Below are 17,817 nucleotides of genomic sequence, written 5' to 3'. Positions count from 1 at the left end.
GTTGGGGGAGTTCTTCACTAGGAGAGTGGTTAGGCCCTGGAAAAAGCTGCCAGGGAGGATTGTGGATGCCCGTCCTTGGAGGTGTTCAAGACCAGGATTGGACGGGGCCCTGGGCAACCTGATCTAGTAAAGCTGTGTAGGTTTGGTGGCCCCTGCCAGGCAGGGGGGGTTGGAAACTACGTGATCCTTGAGGTCCCTTCCAACCCTGCGATTCTGTGATTCAAGGCCATGTAGTTGAGGATATCACAAATTATAGCAGAAGCACAACGGAGTAGAGGAGATGGTGACAGAGGAGCTGCTGAAGATGATGAAGCTGGTAACAGAAAAGCAGCAGGTAGTTCCAACACAAACTGGAGCACAATGGACCTCCAAGCTCTCTCTGCTTCAGCCACCCCACCAGCAGCTACCACGGGAGGCAAGCAGAAGCCGCTCCCAGGATTTCGAGCAGTCTGCTGCGAAAAACATCCACCTCTTGAGTTCAAAGCTAACAATGAACAAACAAAATGGAACGCAAAGATCTGCAAATGTTGTCTACGGTACGGATTGCAACTGCCAACGAATCAGATGCACATTTATACCACCAGGTAATTATTAGTTGCAATTAAGCACACCTGCTTAAAATAGGATGCAAAGGGACAAAAGTGTGTGCTAAAAGCACAGCTACTGCTCATTGCCTATCCACTCCATGTAAAGGGATTCTCAATCAAACGTGACCAGGAGCCAAAATGCTGCTTTTCTACTGCCCACATATTTCGATCAGAAAAGGACTTCAGGTTGTCCTCTGAAGAATCAACAGAGAGATGAAAGCTATGAATTAAACCAAACTGTGGTGTACAGAGAGTGCAAGAAAAAACAGTTAAGAAATAAAGTTGTGAAAAAATACTTCACAGCACCTTGTCGCCTTGCGCACTGATCACAGAATAACACCAGAATGACCCCGGTGTTGGAGAGGGACCTAGTCTAAGGACATTGTAGCTCCTCCAACCTCCCCTGAACACCTTGGCAGGGCCACCCAAACATACCCCTTTTACTAGATCAGGTGCCCAGGGCCCCGTCCAACCTGGTCTTGAACACCTCCAAGGACGGGGCATCCACAAAACCTCCCTGAGGCAGGCCTGTTCCAGGGCCTAACCACTTCTCCTATTGAAAGAACTAACCCCCATAACAAGGAGTTTATGAAAAGGTACAAACTGAAGATCAAACCTAATCAAGAAGACTCTGCAGCTCTTTTCTACCTGTTAACTAAGCAAAACACAAAGACCCCACAGCACACAACTGCTTTTCACCAAGAACCAGAACAACCAGGTATCTCATCTCTGCTCTGTATGTTTGGTGGCCCTGCCAGGCAGGGGGGTTGGAACTACATGATCCTTGAGGTCCCTTCCAACCCGGGTCATTCTGTGATTCTGTAAATATGCACTTGCGATCCCACTGGTTATTGCAAGGTCCACCATGACCAAAACTTCCATCAATCTGAAGCAGATTCAGGAGCTTATGGTTGATCCACTTGAGTTTTTTATTTAGTTACTTAGGCCATGTTAGGTCACACAAGTATATTAAGTATGACTTTTGATGTACTGATGTATAGACCACGAAAAACCAACTAGTAATTGCCACACCAAACAGCCAACTGGTACATCAGCTCAACTGTGTACCAGAACGTCACGACTGGAATTCACCTTCGATCCAGTCTCACTGTTGGCATAATACACAAGGTAAACACAAGGTAAACTCCAATGTACTTGGATGCACAGCTGGATGGATGTGAGCGGTGACACTTTCTGATGAAGTCTTGGAAAGACACGTAACACATGTATCCTTTTTGTGTGCCCCAGTGGCGCAGTGGTAGGAATGCCGCATTGCAAAACCAGAGGCCCGGGTTTGAATCCCCCTGTGGCACAAGTGTTAGAAGTGCTGCTCTGCTACACAGGAGGCTCAAATCCCGGGGGTTGGACTCGATGATCTCTAAGGTCCCTTCCAACCCGCACGAGACTATTACCTATTATTACCTATTACCTAATAAAATAAAGAGTAGTTAATGCTTCCTTTAAGAGATTCATACATAACAAGTCTATGTAGTCTACGTTGGCTAACCAACTAGATACACTGAGCACGTTACTATTCCTATGAGCCAGCAGCCTACAAACTTTCATTCACGGCCCATACGTTGCTGTAGGAGGCCGCCAGGTGTTGGCTGTATATACAGGAAGTCGGTGCAGTAAATGTTAGTTGAGGTCAAAGTATTTGAGATGACAAGAACAAAAGTCACTTCAAGCACGCAATTTGTTCATTGCTGTTGTCTCTGGGAAACAAATATTTAAGCAATAGTTACAGCGCTCTCTTGGGGGAGGGGGATTGGTCAGGCAAAGTAGACGAATACAAGTAAACACAGAATCACAGAATTATCAAGGTTGGAAAAGACCTAGAAGATCATCCAGTCCAACCATTACCAATACTTCCCAGCTAAATCATATTCATCAACACAACATCCAAATGTTTCTTGAACACTCCCATGGTCGGTGACCCCACCACCTCCCTGGGCAGTGCATTCCAATGCCTGACTACCCTTTCTGAGAAGTAATACTTCCTAATGTTCAGCCTGAATCTCCCCTTTCCCCTTTCAAAGGGAAAGAATTCTTTCCCTCTGTCTTTCAATTTCATTTGTAAGAATTTTTACATTCTGGTGGATGAATACACTGGTGGAAGGGGGAGAGGAAAAAGCCATTTCCTGCTTTTAAAATATGAATACTCTTTGGACATTCTCGAGGTAAACTGAAACTGAAAGTAGCAAAGGAAAAACAACAATAACAAAAAGCCACCAACAAAAAAACTTCCCTACACAGCAAAAGTTGTGATGATATTTGGGAAAAAAAAAAAACATAAACACTTAATTTGTTCCATTAAGTGTCGTATCATGTATCAGTCTAATTACTGTTTATACAAGATGTTATACGCTTAAACATGTTCACGCTTCAACATGTTTATGACTATTAAAACTTGACTCAAGGATGTATCCCTTCCCACCCCCTCCATACGTTTAGTTAAACAGAACCCATGAATTCATGTGGAAACTAACAAACACCACATCCACACAGCGCACACTTACAGTGAAAGGCACCTGATTTTATACACTAGAGGCAGACGGCACTTCAGATTTCTATAGCAGGTTGCCTCTTAAAAACTAACTAAATAAATAAAGTGAATCTGTTTTATTTTCCCACGTTAGTTAGAATAGGTACAGTCCGAAGGTGCTCTGACAGGCATTAAATATCCCTGGATATATTTAACACACAGAGTTTTACCTTCCGTCCACAGATCATCACTCACACGCCTTTAAGCAGGAGCAGTAATTAAAGGCGACTTGAATTGTTTGTTACGTGAAAAACAATGACAAATCACACATCGGTTTTGAGGAGGACGTGGATTAAGATCTAGGATTTGAAAATCACTGCTTGAAAAACAACAAAGAAACATAGAAAACACAGAGTGGAATGGGACATTCACAAGAGACGAAAGCATCTGCAAGACTGCACTACAATTAGTTTGATTCAAGTTATTTTTCGTCCCGTAAACCTAAATAGTTGGATGCTTTTTATTCCAGTATTACAGAATCACAGAATGACCCGGGTTGGAAGGGACCTCAAGGATCATGTAGTTTGAATTGACATGAATTGAATTACGTCTGAATTGACAGTGGTATTATTATGGAGACAGTCATAAGCACTGCAGACCGCATCTGTTTCTAAAGGCAAACGTAGGTGAGGAAAGTTACTGAAAGTTATTGCTAACGCACGTTTCATCTTTTCAATTCGGCCCAATCATTAAACACCGAGTTTCACAGTATTCTCAGATAGAAAAAAGTCCCTTTAACTGTTTCCAAGATCAAAGTACACGGAGTACTCAGAGACACGCTATGCAAATAGTGTAACAGCACCCAAAGCAAGGAGTTGGTGAGCCCACTTTCCAAGAGCTTTCTTTCTTACCACGAGGTACCTGTCACCACCGCAGCCCTCTCCCACCCACGGGAGGTGCCTATCAGTACTGTCACACTCACCCTTCAGCTTCACCCCCAGCACACAGATGCTACTTGTATGAATCCTTTAAGGACTCTTCACTTTTAGACCTCTCCCTTTCAAATCACGGAAACAAAGCTGTATTAGATAGACCGAGAATACAATCAGGCAGCTTTTAGTTCCTTGGGCAATCAGAGCTACACTCGGGTACAGTTTCACACTAGAGAACTTTCTGACAGACATGCGGCAGAGGCACAGTGAAACAAATCTGCCGAGCGGGCTCACGCAGAACATCAAGTTAATGCAGCATCCTGCTGAGATAGTGAAGTTTCCATACAGAGGGACCATCTCAGAAGCGATGTGTGAGACAAACTTTGTCCCAAAAGCTCGATTCCAACACAGAAAGTATTTTTAATAACTGTAGAGTGTGTGGGGGGTGGGGAGGAGAGGCAGGAGGAGACTATGGGTTATGGGTTCACATCGCTTAAGGGACACGGTCATTCACGAGTTACTGTACTGCCAAGGAACAAAGCATGGCCCACATCACCTCGGACACCCCATCTACAAACCGACCCGCAGAGTCCCTTTAAAAGAAGGCAGCGCGGCCACTCAACACCCGAGACCCACGTCCTGCAGCCAGCAGCCACAAGTCCCACTCCACCCCAGATCGGAGGAACACGAGAGAGAGGAACGCAGCACGCAGGCCCCACACTCGCTCCACGCCGGAGAACTGAGACAGGGGAGGGCCGAGTTCACCCAAGGTCGCCCCTTCTCCCCGCAGGGCCGGGAGCCCCGAAGCCACGCACCCACCCTCGGGGCTCTTCCCGACGGCACAGCGGCCCGCTCCGCCTCCCGGCCGCCACCCCCCTCCCGGCCCAGCGCCTACCGACCTGCGCGCCGCGGCCTGCTCCTGCTGCTCCTGCTGCTACCGCCGCCCGGGCTCATGCGGGGGCCGCGCCGCGCTCGGGGCCGGGCCGCAGTGGAGGAGGAGGAGGCACCGCCGCACCACCGCTACCGGAGGAGCCGTCGGGGCGGAGAAGAGGGGCCCGCGGCCTGGCGGGAGGGGAAGGGAGAAGCGAACGGCCTGGCGGGGCGGCGCGCAGAGGCGGGGGGGCGGGCCGGGCCCGCGGGGCGCCTCCTCTCGCGGCCTCGCTCGCACTCAGCCCCGCGCCGCCATCTTGGGACAGCGCGGTGTCAGCGCGGCGCAGGCTCGGAGGACTGGACACAGGCTGGGGGAGGAGAGGAGGAGGACTCACCGCGTCCCGGCATGCAGAGCGGCCGGAAGGATGAGGAGGCCGCGCCACGCCGCGCGCCGTGCCGTACCATAGAGTTGGCGGGAGGCTTCCCCCTGCTGGCTGCTTCACTACCGGCGGAAGGGGGCTAGAGCGGTGCGTGCGTGAGGGAGGGGGGCGCCATCTTGGAAGAGGGCAAAAATCAGGGAGGCGGGAGCGAGGCGGGGTCTCCCGCTTGTCGGAGGGCGCGCAATCGGGTTTGCGCATGCGCGGCTCGGCCGTGCTGCCTGTCGGGGAGGTGCGGGCGTGTGGGGTCAGTGTGTGTATATTTGTATATGGACAGCGTGTGGGTACGGCTAGAAGTGGGGGCAGCTGACAGTAGCCAGAGGGAAACGTATAATGGCCTGATATAGGACCATATATCCCCTTTAAACTAAAAAGGGAGAATCACAGAATGGGCTGCGGTGAGGTGCTTCAATTACCCAGTGCTGGATCATGAAGCCCTACGATTGCAGCTAATAGGCATCTTAGCATATAAAGAACACTGCATATATGCTGTTCTCATTTCACAGTATCACAGTATCACACAGTATCACAGTCTTCGTGTGGAAACTCCAATGCAAAGAACCCAATAATGCTCCTTTTTTGTGTGTGTGTGTTGATTTCAGGGAATTATCAGTGGGAAAATGAGATCTCGAAGCCTTGTAAGTGTAGCCCTTTAGATGAGAGGCATCTTTTTGTGAACAGCCTACCTTAGTTAATCCTCTTTTGATGGAAAGAGTACGCTGAAGTGTTAGGAGCCCTTGGGAGCCGAGCCAAGTGCTTCAGCCTGCTGATAGCTGGAGACTTTATGTCTCCCTTTGCAGTTAAAAGATAAGGGGCAGGAAAAAAAATAATCAGTAATATAATGAAATACTGAGTTAAGAGCCCAGTTTTGGTAAGGGAGTGAAAAATCCCTGTGGTGACTGAGTGATTGTGATGGAAATACGAGTTGTTACTGGGATAAGAAAGAGTGGCCTGTTACCCCAGCTGCTCCCTGTCTTTTTTCCCTTGAGGAAATGTGGAGACTGGGATAGCACTCAGTTCCATTTGTGATGTGGTCAGGGAGACTTAAGCTTTTAAGACTATCTATAGGGGAATGGAAGTTGGTTGGATGGATGCAGTGTTACCTTTGCTGGAGGAGGAGAGGAAGCCAAGAGAACATGGTGGAGGCAGCATAGCCAGGCCCTGGCTGGTGAGCAATATGCTCTAGACCTCCCAGGGGAAAAGAAGGCTGCTTCCAGAGTGGACGTTGTTCTTAATCTTTCCTTCTTGCCTTTGTGTATTAAGGTCAGGATCTATCAGGCTTAGAGCAGTTAGTACCGTGCCACCCAAAATCTTAGAATCCGCATAGAATCTTGGCTGCTCAATCTTTTGTTCATGTAGTAAACGTGACCCTCCTTGTGCTGAGACCTGTGGTAAGGATTTAGGTAGAGTGAAGGGAAATAAGGAAACAGGCGCTTCACTTTCCAGAGTCCTTTGGAGACCTGTTTTCACCATATCACACATGCTTTTATATAATATGTTTCTTTGTCTGTTATTTTTAATATCCGAAACCAGCCTTAGACTTTATTGCCTTGTTATGAAGGAATAGCAAGGAGGATATTTAAACTCCACCAGGATACTTCATTCATGAGACATTGAAACATTAGCCTGAAAAACCACAGGAGTTAAATGCAAACAATACAGAGAAAAGTTTGATTCCTTGCCTCAGCTCAATGCTCCCTTTTGTCAGGTGTGCTTCCAGTTACCCTAAATTCCCACTGGAGCCAGAGTAGGTGGTGAATGCTTGGTGAACAAAATAGCAAGCGTGGCTTTTAGTGCTTCATTCTAGGATGTGAGCTGTTGACCTCTGCTTCATTTCAGCCTGAAGAAGGTTTGCCTTTCAGAAATGTAGGCATTTTTGAAAGGCAGTGCATGCTTCTGAGTCCTGAAACATATACTTGTTCTGCCCCTTCCTCACACAGACAGGTCTCTGGGTTAAGCTGTGGTGTAGAAGTTCCTGCTACCTTGACCTCTGTTCCATCTCTGGCTGTTCTTGGCTGCTGCTGTCGGTGTGTTGGTTCCTCTGTGAGTGGAGGAAGGTTTCCTCTGCATTTCACTGCAGGTCCTTGGAAGGAATTGAGTGGAAGGAAAAGCAGCAAATGCTCACCTCTTTGTCCTTGAGTCTTTGAGTTGGCTGTCTTTCTGCTAGCTTTGGGTACACCTTGCTCATTATCCTTACAGGGAGAGATTATGGACACAACTCTTCTCACAAGGTGCAGAGCTTGAACTTCACTGCAGGTCTCCTAAATATTCTCTTCGGTCACCTCCGCAGATGAGCTTGAAACGCTCCTTTGTGCCATTCTATCTTCTTTCCTTTTTTTCCCTGTGCTGTGAAGATGACAGCACTGCAGGTATTCCCGACCCATTTTTTCCTGCCTTTTTGCTCGCTGCTGTGCTCACACGCTTCTCTACATTCATGGCCCAGCCTTGGTTCCTGGGAGGGTGTATGGTTTCAGGAAGAAGTCATGAGTCGTTGCTGTGGTTGTGAAAGATGCTCAGATGCAATACTTCTGTATTTACTCAGAGATTTCATGGGAACATCTTGGTGTCTCCTGCAGCACGCAGCTGAAACCGTCTTACATCACACAGCTCTGCAGGTTTGGGTTAACTCTTGTTTCAGTCATAAGCGAGAGCCCTGATTGACACAGCTGTTTTCCTGACCACATGCCTACATTATTTTTCCTAGATATATATAGAAGCCTCACATGCTGAGCAGAGCAAAATGTCTTTGTGCAATTAATGTGACGTGCTTAATAATGCTTGGAAGGGTTCAGGCATCTGCATTTATCCAACCTGTCACAGCTTAAAAAACAAACCAAAACAATTCTGCCAAGCAATCCCAGCACAAACACATGTTTTCTTTCTAAAACTGGAGCCCACAAGGTGCCCAGTAGGTTATATTGCTTTTGAGATGAGGCACTGTATTTTTCCAAGAGAAACTTATGTCACACCAACAAGTCTCTTTACCCTTGGGTTATACTACTGGGTGACAAATTACATTTATGATCTTTTTTTTTTCCTTTGGCATTTTAATGTCATAATTACTTTCCTATTAAAGCATCTTGAACCTTGAATACAAAATATGGTTCAGTTAATAGCACTGCAGTGGCACTTAGGTGAAATCGAGTCCAACAAGCTATCCGTATTTTTTTCTTTTCCAGTCAATAATAAATGATTTTTAAAAGGTCATTATGACATAATTGAAAAGTTGAAGACTTGGGTAATTAGCCTAGAGTATGCAGCTTTCCACACCTGGTGGTTTTGGTACAGCTGCATTAGTAATACTGTCATCTGGGGAGGCTTTAATGTGGAAAGGAGGGTGTTCCCAAAAGGTGTCTGCTTGAAAACAAAACCTTGTTTAGCATGAGGAAAAGTATTGTCCATAGCTCCAGTTTGGCCTGTCTGGGGTGTCAGGAGACATGGATGTGAAGCCTGGCTCCCCACCTTTCCTTAGCAGCAATACAAGTCTTAACTGCAGCTCTTCTTCAGCAGCTGCAGACAGTGAAAGCACAGAAGCAGGGGGGAGCAGGGAAGAAGGAGAGTTTAAGCAGCCTCTCACGCTTTGTTCTGCTGTGAATTGCCTGTTTACGCTATGAAGGGAAAATTTAATTCCTTTGTTTTGGATTTTGATCCCTGAGTCACTTCCAGGCAGTGTCAGACACTGACCGTTTTCAGAACCTAGCTGGGGAGAAGAGGATGAAATGATCATTTTAAGTGGGGGTAAGTTGCTTTTAAACCTGGAGGCTAAAAGAACTACAGCTAGCACGTCTCACACAACACCTAGCCCAAGTGCCAGTCTCACCATGGAAGTACAAAACTGGTGGATACCGGAGCATGAAGCGCTCGGTGTCCTGCTAGAGCATGTCCTGTGTCTGACCCACACGCTTGCATTGCTGTTTTGTGGAAACTACAATATCATCCCCATCTCAGCCCCACGTGATGCTGGCATGTGGCCATGTCACACCTCCTGACCCTGGGGCTGAAATGCACCCCAGTGCGCATTGAGCAGAAGAGATCATCCAGGCCATTGTACACCCAGCAAATGCATTTAGCAGGTGTTTTGTCCAGAAAAGCACTGAACAACGTCTATACATTTCAATCTACTGCTGTCCAAACCTAGACTTAAGGCAATGGGTCTTTGCATTCGTAATTCTGCTTTCACAGTTTTGCTTATGTAATTTTACACTTGGTAGTATGAGAAAGTAATACTTAATGTTTGACGTGCTGGAGGAATGAATCACAGAATTGTAGGGGTTGGAAGGGACCTCTAGAGATCATCGAGTCCAACCCCCCTGCCAAAGCAGGCTCCCTACACCACGTCACACAGGTAGGCGTCCAGGCGGGTCTTGAATGTCTCCAGAGAAGGCGACTCCGCCACCTCCCTGGGAAGCCTGTTCCAGTGCTCCATACTGCAGGTATTTTCACAGAGAAGTTAAAAATCCTTCATGCCAGAGGAAAATCCTGTTGAAATAGTTGGGAATTTAGCTCAAGTAAGTGCTGAAAGGCCTGGATTTGGGGTGGAAATATACTTTGGAATTGTACCAATGTGCCTCAGTGTTCCTTGTTCCCATTGCTTTTCTCTTCCAGATGTGATGACTGGATGCAGAGCTCAGTTGAACTAAAAATAAGCATATTTTAAAACAAAGTGTTCATTTTCCTATTTCAGAAAGCCTGTTCACACACAAAACAGCATATTGCTTTTCGTGCTGATTTTCTAGGCTGGTCTTTAATGTGTGTCAACTGTGAAATCTTGATTTTACTTTACTTATATGGAGAAGGCCAAAGCTGTGATCAAATGATTTGGTTTGCACAGAGGGGATGAGCTTCGGTGAACTAGTTTCCTTACTAACCTGCAGCAATAATTTATTGCAGGTACTTAAAAAACGGCCACCGTACAGTTTAGAGACATTGAAGAAGAACTGTCGTGGTTGTCATGCATGTAAGAATCGGATTCAAACAATTGCAATCAACATTAACTGTGATTTCTTTTCAGTTTTTCCCTTCTAAGCCTCTAAGTTACCTGACAGCCTTGCAATTATGGGAAAAAAATGTTAAAAAATAAAATAAAAATCACAGGGCACGCATGGTAGTGTGCTGTAGAATTATTTAGTAGTCCTTGAAGGTTGCCGTGACATTGCTTTTGCTAAAGGAAGCAGCACGTAAGAGCTTTTTGACCAGTAACATCTGATTTGAGAACTGGTTTCCTCACCATTCTAAGGAGAATACTGAAAATAAATGGCATTGTATGCTTCCAAATTAATCAAATTTATGCAATTACAGAAATAAAGGCATTGTAAATCTGGATGAATGCTCACAAGGTGTAACTTCTTCGTGTATGACTACTATATGATGTAGATTCTGCAGCAGTGGCCAGCACTGCGTAACCTACTGCTTTTCAGTCTCTTGTTCTTACTGTATGAGCCAGACTTGATGCTTGTTTGTTATTCATAGAATTATAGAATGGCTTAGCTTGGAAGCAACCTTAAAGATCATCTAGTTCCAACCTCCCTGCCCTAGCCAGGGTTTTGGTTTTTCTGCCAGGACTCTAGGCTCCTCAGTTATAAGCATGTGGGATCCTCAGCTAAGACATGTGTAATATGGTATGTACTTGTAATCATTTTTAAGCTGCAATCGAAGCTGTAGCCTAACTTCTAACACTGTAATGCTGGAAATACTACCTTCATGCAGAGTATCGGAAGTGCACCATACACTTAATTAGTAATTAAGACATAACTATTTGAAACACTAGATATTGGGCCTAGATTATTATTATTTTTTTTTTTTAGAAAGAAAATAATCACTTTAGTGATGCCAAATCTGTAAAATCATGAACTGAATGCAGCTGAGATCCAAATTTATTTGAACACTCAGGGCTGAATATGATCTCTGGAGATTAACGCCTTGGTTCTTTTGTACCATATGCAAATATTTGGGTAAGGAGTAATAAGGGAACAATGGCACTGTCTTTCATATTGAACTTTCATCAGCAAAAGAAATGCTGTGCTAGTACAGATGCGGTAGGCACGCAGTGTTTGCATGCCACGAGTTTATGGGGTGGTAGTATGGAAGAGGCCAACTCACACGGTGACACCTCTCGACCATTCCTTTGTGTTTGCATCTTTGTTTCTACTCTCTCAAGAGTAAAAGGCCAACATCTGAAGAGGTTGTTTTGGGGTAAAACCTACCTGTACTGGGTTATGGTACAAGGTGAGGTTGGATAGGGCCCTGGGCAACCTGATCTAGTAAATGTGTATGTTTGGTGGCCCTGCCAGGGAGGGGGGTTCAAACTTCATGATCCTTGAGGTCCCTTCCAATCTGGGTGGATTGTGATTCTGTGATACAGCTATGAAAAAGGCAATTATTATTACCCCGATGAGGAATTGGTAATAAAACAGCAGTGGCTTAATTTGAATTGCACAAAAAAAAAAATAAAAAAAAAAAAGTTGGGGTTGGTATTACTCCGCTCATTGTCGACATAATCATTTCTATAGAGGCATCGTAAAATGGAATGGGTATTCATAAGGAATTGCTTTCTGATGAGACCCTTATGTGATACAGATTCTACTGCAGGGAGCATCACTGTGTGGTGTGATGCTTTTTTATATTTCTTTGTAATCTTTTTTTGTTCTTTACCTTCTGAGGAAGACTTGATGCTTGGAAAGGTGTGTGATATTGTTAGCTCTGTGGCTGTGAAAACATTCTCAGCCAAAGCAGAACAGATAAAAGGGAAAGCATCAGGAAGGAATGTCTTTACTCCACAGGTGTTGACAGAAGTTGATTATTGAAATAGAGTTTCTCCCTGGAAATGTGTGGCAGGTTTTGATAGCTGGAAAGAGTGATGATTACTGTAGGGTTGTCTGTGGGAAAAATACATTTTATCTGTAACTAAAGCAATTGGAAATGTAACATATGCATTGCTATGCAGTTCTAATTTCTACCCACTTGAGTAAGTAACCTGAGAGACTTTGAACCTCCTGTTGCTCACTGAGAAGGTCACTGGGAAGCTTTTGCAGACGCAGACCTTTGTACAGTTCTTTGCAAGGACTGTAATGTGAGGAATCCCTACTGTAGACCTAAACTCTCTTTCAACTTCCTTGTGACTTGAGTTCTGATATCTGATTTTTCATATATGAATTCAAGAATGAAGTAAAAGAGATCAGATAACTTCAATAGAGTTTCCTTACGATCTTCTTGTAATGTTGTGTTTTGTGCCCACTCAATATGAAAGATGCCAAGCCCAGTCAGAATTTCAGTTTCCATTTATATTGCCAGAATATGGTTAAAATGAATATGCTGATTAGTTTTATTACGTTATTTATTGCACCTACATACCATCTCTGTATACATCTACATTTAGCAGTTACAAACTGAACAACAAAGTTAACTAGCACGGTGCAGCCACATAATGCCCTTGACTCTCTGAGTGCTAGGTTAAGCACACGGTAACCACACTTAGGGGGCTGTAGTAAAGCTCTCAGCTTGAGAGGCTTCTAACTCCTCAGCCAAATGGACAGGCAGGAGCATCCCCGGCTGTTGCTGCTAGCCATTAGATCCTGAAACAATGTGGGATTCAAGCAGGAGAGATGATGTTTCAGGGGAAAATTCTTCAGGGAATGTAAACCAGCCCCTCCTGCTTTCTGAACTGTGGGTGGCTGGGTCATCCTTGCTGCAGAGCTGTACATGCAGCAGGGACTGCTACTCTGAGGCATTCAGCTTTGACCTGGTACATCTCCTGTTGGTGTCAAGCAGAACAGAAGTGAATCTGAGCTAACCTCTTATGACAGCTGCTTAAGTAAATGATGCAAGTAGCATCTCATACGTGAGACTTGCAGGACACTGGGGCCATCAGGGCTGATGTCTGAGCCATGGTGAAGGGATTGCAAGGAAGTAGATGCTTTCTCAGCTCCCCTGGTTTCTGTTCTCAAAGGTTTAAAATAAGTTTTGACCAGATAAAGCAAGTGGCTTTCCCCAGCTCCACCATGTAAGTCTGCAGGGCCCAAATTGAATGGCCTTTAATGTTAATCTTTAAATCTTTCAATGTCGTGATTAAACATGACAGGGATTATGCCTCTGCCCAATGGCTGCTCACCTAGGTGTGCTGCTGGTAAGATGGGAAGCACAAAGCTAAATGCTCTTAAGCGTTCAAGCACGCTGCTGTTTCAAATTATAACGAGCCCTGTCATGTCCTCTGCTGATGGGGCATTTCATTTTTGCTGGAGGTAGAGTGAAACAAACAGCTGTTAAAATGAACATCTTCCAAAGCAGGAAAAAAAAAAAGAAAGAAAAAAGAAAGAAAAATGAAAAGATGGTGGACAAAGGCTAGAATAGAAATTTAAGGTTTTCATCCTACATATTTTTTAAATAAGAAAAAAAGGTGTTTTAGATGTATTTATGAGGTGTAATTCTAATGGAAAAAAAAGTCTTACAAAGGGATGATTTCCTCAGGTATCCAGGCGAGAGACTAAATTATGCATACAGAGCACATCAAATTGAGTTTGACACAAAACCCTTTAACTAATAAATACCTTCTCCTGCTTGCCAAGTTGCTTAAAAAACTTCCAGAAGATATAGAAAAGAAGGTGCGTATGTGAGCTGAGGAGTCTGCTTTTATCAGTATCAGATTTCTGCCTCAGTGCACTGTCTGGGACAGAGAGGGCCCGTGTATGGCTTTTTCTCTTCAGTGTTTTGTGCAGGTCTTAAGGCTAACAAACAATTTTTGCAGGATTTAAACCCTTTTCTGAAGTCAGCATCTTTGTTTCGTTGTAGAGCTTTTCCTGTGAAACTAATTACTATGGCAACTGAGTGCTTCACGTTGTCTTTTCATAACATCTCAAAGATAGGAATGAGTAGCATCACTGCTTTTCAGCGATAAACAACAGAGGGTTTCAGGTAAAAAATGAAGTAATTTTACTTATGCTTTGAGGGAAGATCCAACTTCAACAATATTGGATTGTCCATTTGATGAGTCTGGGAATTCTGACTGTGTCGGAAGTGGGATTTTTATTTCAATAAGAGTTGTATGCTGCTACGTGCTGTGGCAAATGGCACCCAGATTGGGAGTTTCTCAACAGCAGGAAAATGCTTGGACTAACCACACTGCCCATACCTGAGGATGCTGTCAGCCAGGACAGCTGGAGCTCTCCTCAGACTGGAGCTGGCTCTGCAGCGTGGGATGTGACAGAGAGCAGCTGGCCCATCTGGGGTGCAGGAGGTTTTGACATTTTGCTGGACATTTTTCAGGGGCATTTCTTGATAGAACAGAAAGCAGGGAAAGTTGTGGTGCCTGTAAGCTCCCGAACACAGAAATGTTTGCTTTATCTTTTTGCTTTTTCTTTGCATGCTGCTTTGTCACCCCCTGCCCTTGCCTTTCTCTGCATTCCCACTTCTCCACAGGCTTCTCTGCTTCTTGTACAGTGCTTTATTTATGCAGCACTGTTCCTCCTGCTGCAGTGCTGCGTACCAGTCCCTGCTTTGCTCTTTTATACTCTCACTACTCAGCTGGTCCCAATTTTCCCTTTTTGCTCGCCCTCCATGCTTTTCTTCTTGTGGTCTCTCCAGCGTCCTCACCTTTACATCCTCCATCCTCCATTTTGTTCCTACTAATCATAGAATCACACCCAGTGTTTGGGTTGGAAGGGACCTCACAGCTGACCCAACCCCCACCACAGCTTCTCTGGGCAGCTGTACCAGCGCTTCACTACCCTTTGAGTAAAGAATTTCCTCTTGATATCTAATCTATATCTTCCCTCTTTTAGTTTGGAACAGTTCTTTCTTGCCCTATCACTTTCAGACCGTGTAAAAAGTCAGTTTCCTTCTTGAATATAAGCACCTTTTAAGTACTGGAAGGCCACAATGAGATCTCCCTGGAGTTTTCTCCACACTGAACAAGTGCAGCTGCCTTAACCTTTCTTCATAGGAGAGATGCTCCAGCCTTGTGGCTACTTCTGGACCCCTCAGAGACACCAACATGCACCTGCTGGCCTCCACCAGGCAAAGCAGAATCAACAAAATTATTTGAAGCAATGTGTGTGAGCAAAGGTGGTCACAGCAAGTGGTTTTGAGGTTGCCCAGGGAGGCCTGAAGAAATGGCGAACTGGTGCAGAATCTGAATATAGTGCACCCAGCCATAAAGGGTGTGATGTTAAGAGGAAAGGCACCATCTATATGGCAAGGAAACTGTAATCTGTACTTACTGCCACACTTCTCTGTACCTTATGTTTGGAAACTTCATCTGTGTGAGTAGTACAGCTGTGTTAAACTTACAGAAACAAAGACCTTGCCCAAAGGTTTTCTCCTTCCCAGCAAATGAACTGACAACATAAAACACATGGGGCAGTCTGAGTCTAAACAGTGGTCAAACAAAAACATTAAGAAAAAGAAAAAAGAGAGCTTTAAGAGCTTTTAATATGTGATTTAGCTGTGTACAGAAAGCTGATGCAGTTCCTGTCAGTAGGGTATTGCTTAACACATCGGGGCAGATTTCCTGCTGCTGGCATCTTCTGGCCTTCTCTGCAGCCAAACATACAACATGGGGGAGCTGGTGGCCCCATTCCACACTGCTCTCAGTCACCTTGTCATTTCCTTTCTCCTGTTTGCTGATGGTCACCAGCTAGATCTCAGCTGTGGGACTGGCCTGTCCTACCAGATGAGTTGGTGCATTTGAGTCCATGTTTCCTCAGACCCACCGGAAAGGGAATGTAAACCTCCTTACACTCAGTTTCCTAGGCAAAATAATCAGGAATAAGGGTATCTGTGAGCCTTTTAAAAACTATTATTATTATTATTATTATTATTATTATTATTATTATTATTATTATTATTATTAATGAATAAGAAAGCCCTTATGAAGAATATATAAGGACATATATCTGTGGGCACGTGTGCAAATTCTAATTCAGAAGTGGAAGTGATGGCTGCTAACAATGTCAAAATACAAACTTATTCTTCACTCCTGTCAGGCTTTTTCTTGAGCCTAAAATGCTGTCACAGAATCTGTTGGTTGTTGACTTTCAAACATGCAATGAAGTTATGGTCTCATGGAAATTGCTGTGAATTTTAATGGATATGAGCTACAAAGGCAGCAAGTAAAAAGGAAAAGATTTAGCTTTTCTGTTGCCTATTTGAAATATGGTATTTTATTATTACGCTTGTCAGTGTTGCTGCTGGTCTAAAATGCTGAATTTCAATGTTTCTGAAGATTATCCTGGAAAAAAAGAATTCTGCCTTTGCGTGGACAACTCACATTCTGCTCTAATTGGTACAATTTTCCCTCTCATATTTTCCTGCTGGTTATCAAAAGTACTTTTTAGTTTATCTAAATCACAGGCGTGCATCATAGCTTACCTGATCTGTTTTTCTGTTTCAAAAAGGGAAAGTAATTAGGCTTGGTGAAACAAATTCCCTTTCCCTTTCTTTGGATGAGAGGGTTGCACTGAAGACTTAGTCTTGAAGTTACACTGTTCCCTCATTAGAGAGTGGCATTTATTTACACATTTTGAGCACGGGCTATAAGAGGCTGAAGGAGCTGGGAATGTTCAGCCTGGAGGAGGCTCAGGAGAGACCTTATAGCTCTCTATAACTTCCTGAAGGGAGGTGGTAGTGAGCTGGGGGTCGGCCTCTTCTCTTGTGTCGTTAGTGATAGGACTAGAGGGAATAGTTTCAAGCTGCATCAGGGGAGATTCAGGCTGGACATTAGGAGATATTACTTCTCAGGAAGGGTGGTCAGGCATTGGAATGGACTGTCCAGGAAGGTGGTGGAGTCACTGACCCTGGGGCTGTTCAAGGAACGATTGGATGTTGTGTTGAGGGTCATGGTTTAATGGGAACTATTGGTAATAGGTGAATGGTTGGACTGGATGATCTTTTAGGTCTTTTCCAATCTTGGTTTGGAAAAGACTCAGTTTTTGACTCAGTTTTTAATTTTATCATGCATCCCACCAGAATCAGCAGAGGCTGGAGCTACAAGTGATTACATAGATGAGCTTTTCCTCTCTCTTCCCATGACTTTTATCTTCCATTCAAGAAGTTGCATAGGCTGTAAGCTGCACAGAGTCTTTTGAAGTTACAGCTTCTTTCTTTCAAATCTCTGTTCCTGTCTCTGATCAGTTTGAGAAGTTGCAAGTGTGCTAAGAACTGGAGTGTGTGATCTGTGTGGGAGTGTTTCAGTAAGTTAACACTTCTTGTATGGTGCAGAAATCCATACCTATCAGTACCTTGTGCTTGGCTGTTTCCCCCTGCTGGTCTGCTCTGCTTCCCTGTCCCCCTGGCAGAGGGACATCTTTTATGCAGAAATGGGAAAGACCTTGGAGAGAGCATATAGCCTTTAAAGCAGTGGCCTGTCCTTTATAGAAGAAAGACTGAAAGACCTTGTATCAGATAATGAGTTACAGGTCAGTAAGGGTAAGGAAAACTGCTTGAAAATGTACATCTCATATACAGCGGAATTCCAAGTTACCAAGCAAAAAGAGACACAAAACACATAGGCAGAA

General features: G+C 44.6%; 1 protein-coding gene across 1 annotated transcript in view; it reads right to left on the bottom strand.

Annotated features, from left to right (window-relative positions):
- Window positions 1–5,161, bottom strand: part of UBE3A (ubiquitin protein ligase E3A) — a 44,150-nt gene extending 38,989 nt beyond the window's left edge. The window contains exon 1 of the mRNA XM_015851006.2: window positions 4,904–5,161. The gene's annotated coding sequence lies outside the window, so the exon portion shown is untranslated. The remainder of the gene's footprint in view (window positions 1–4,903) is intronic.
- Window positions 5,162–17,817: the final 12,656 nt, after the last annotated feature.

The sequence above is a fragment of the Coturnix japonica genome, chromosome 1, assembly GCF_001577835.2.
Source record: "Coturnix japonica isolate 7356 chromosome 1, Coturnix japonica 2.1, whole genome shotgun sequence".
NCBI classification, from domain to species: domain Eukaryota; kingdom Metazoa; phylum Chordata; class Aves; order Galliformes; family Phasianidae; genus Coturnix; species Coturnix japonica.
The sequence above is the reverse complement of the archived record's forward strand: the minus strand, read 5'-3'. Positions and strand labels throughout refer to the sequence as shown.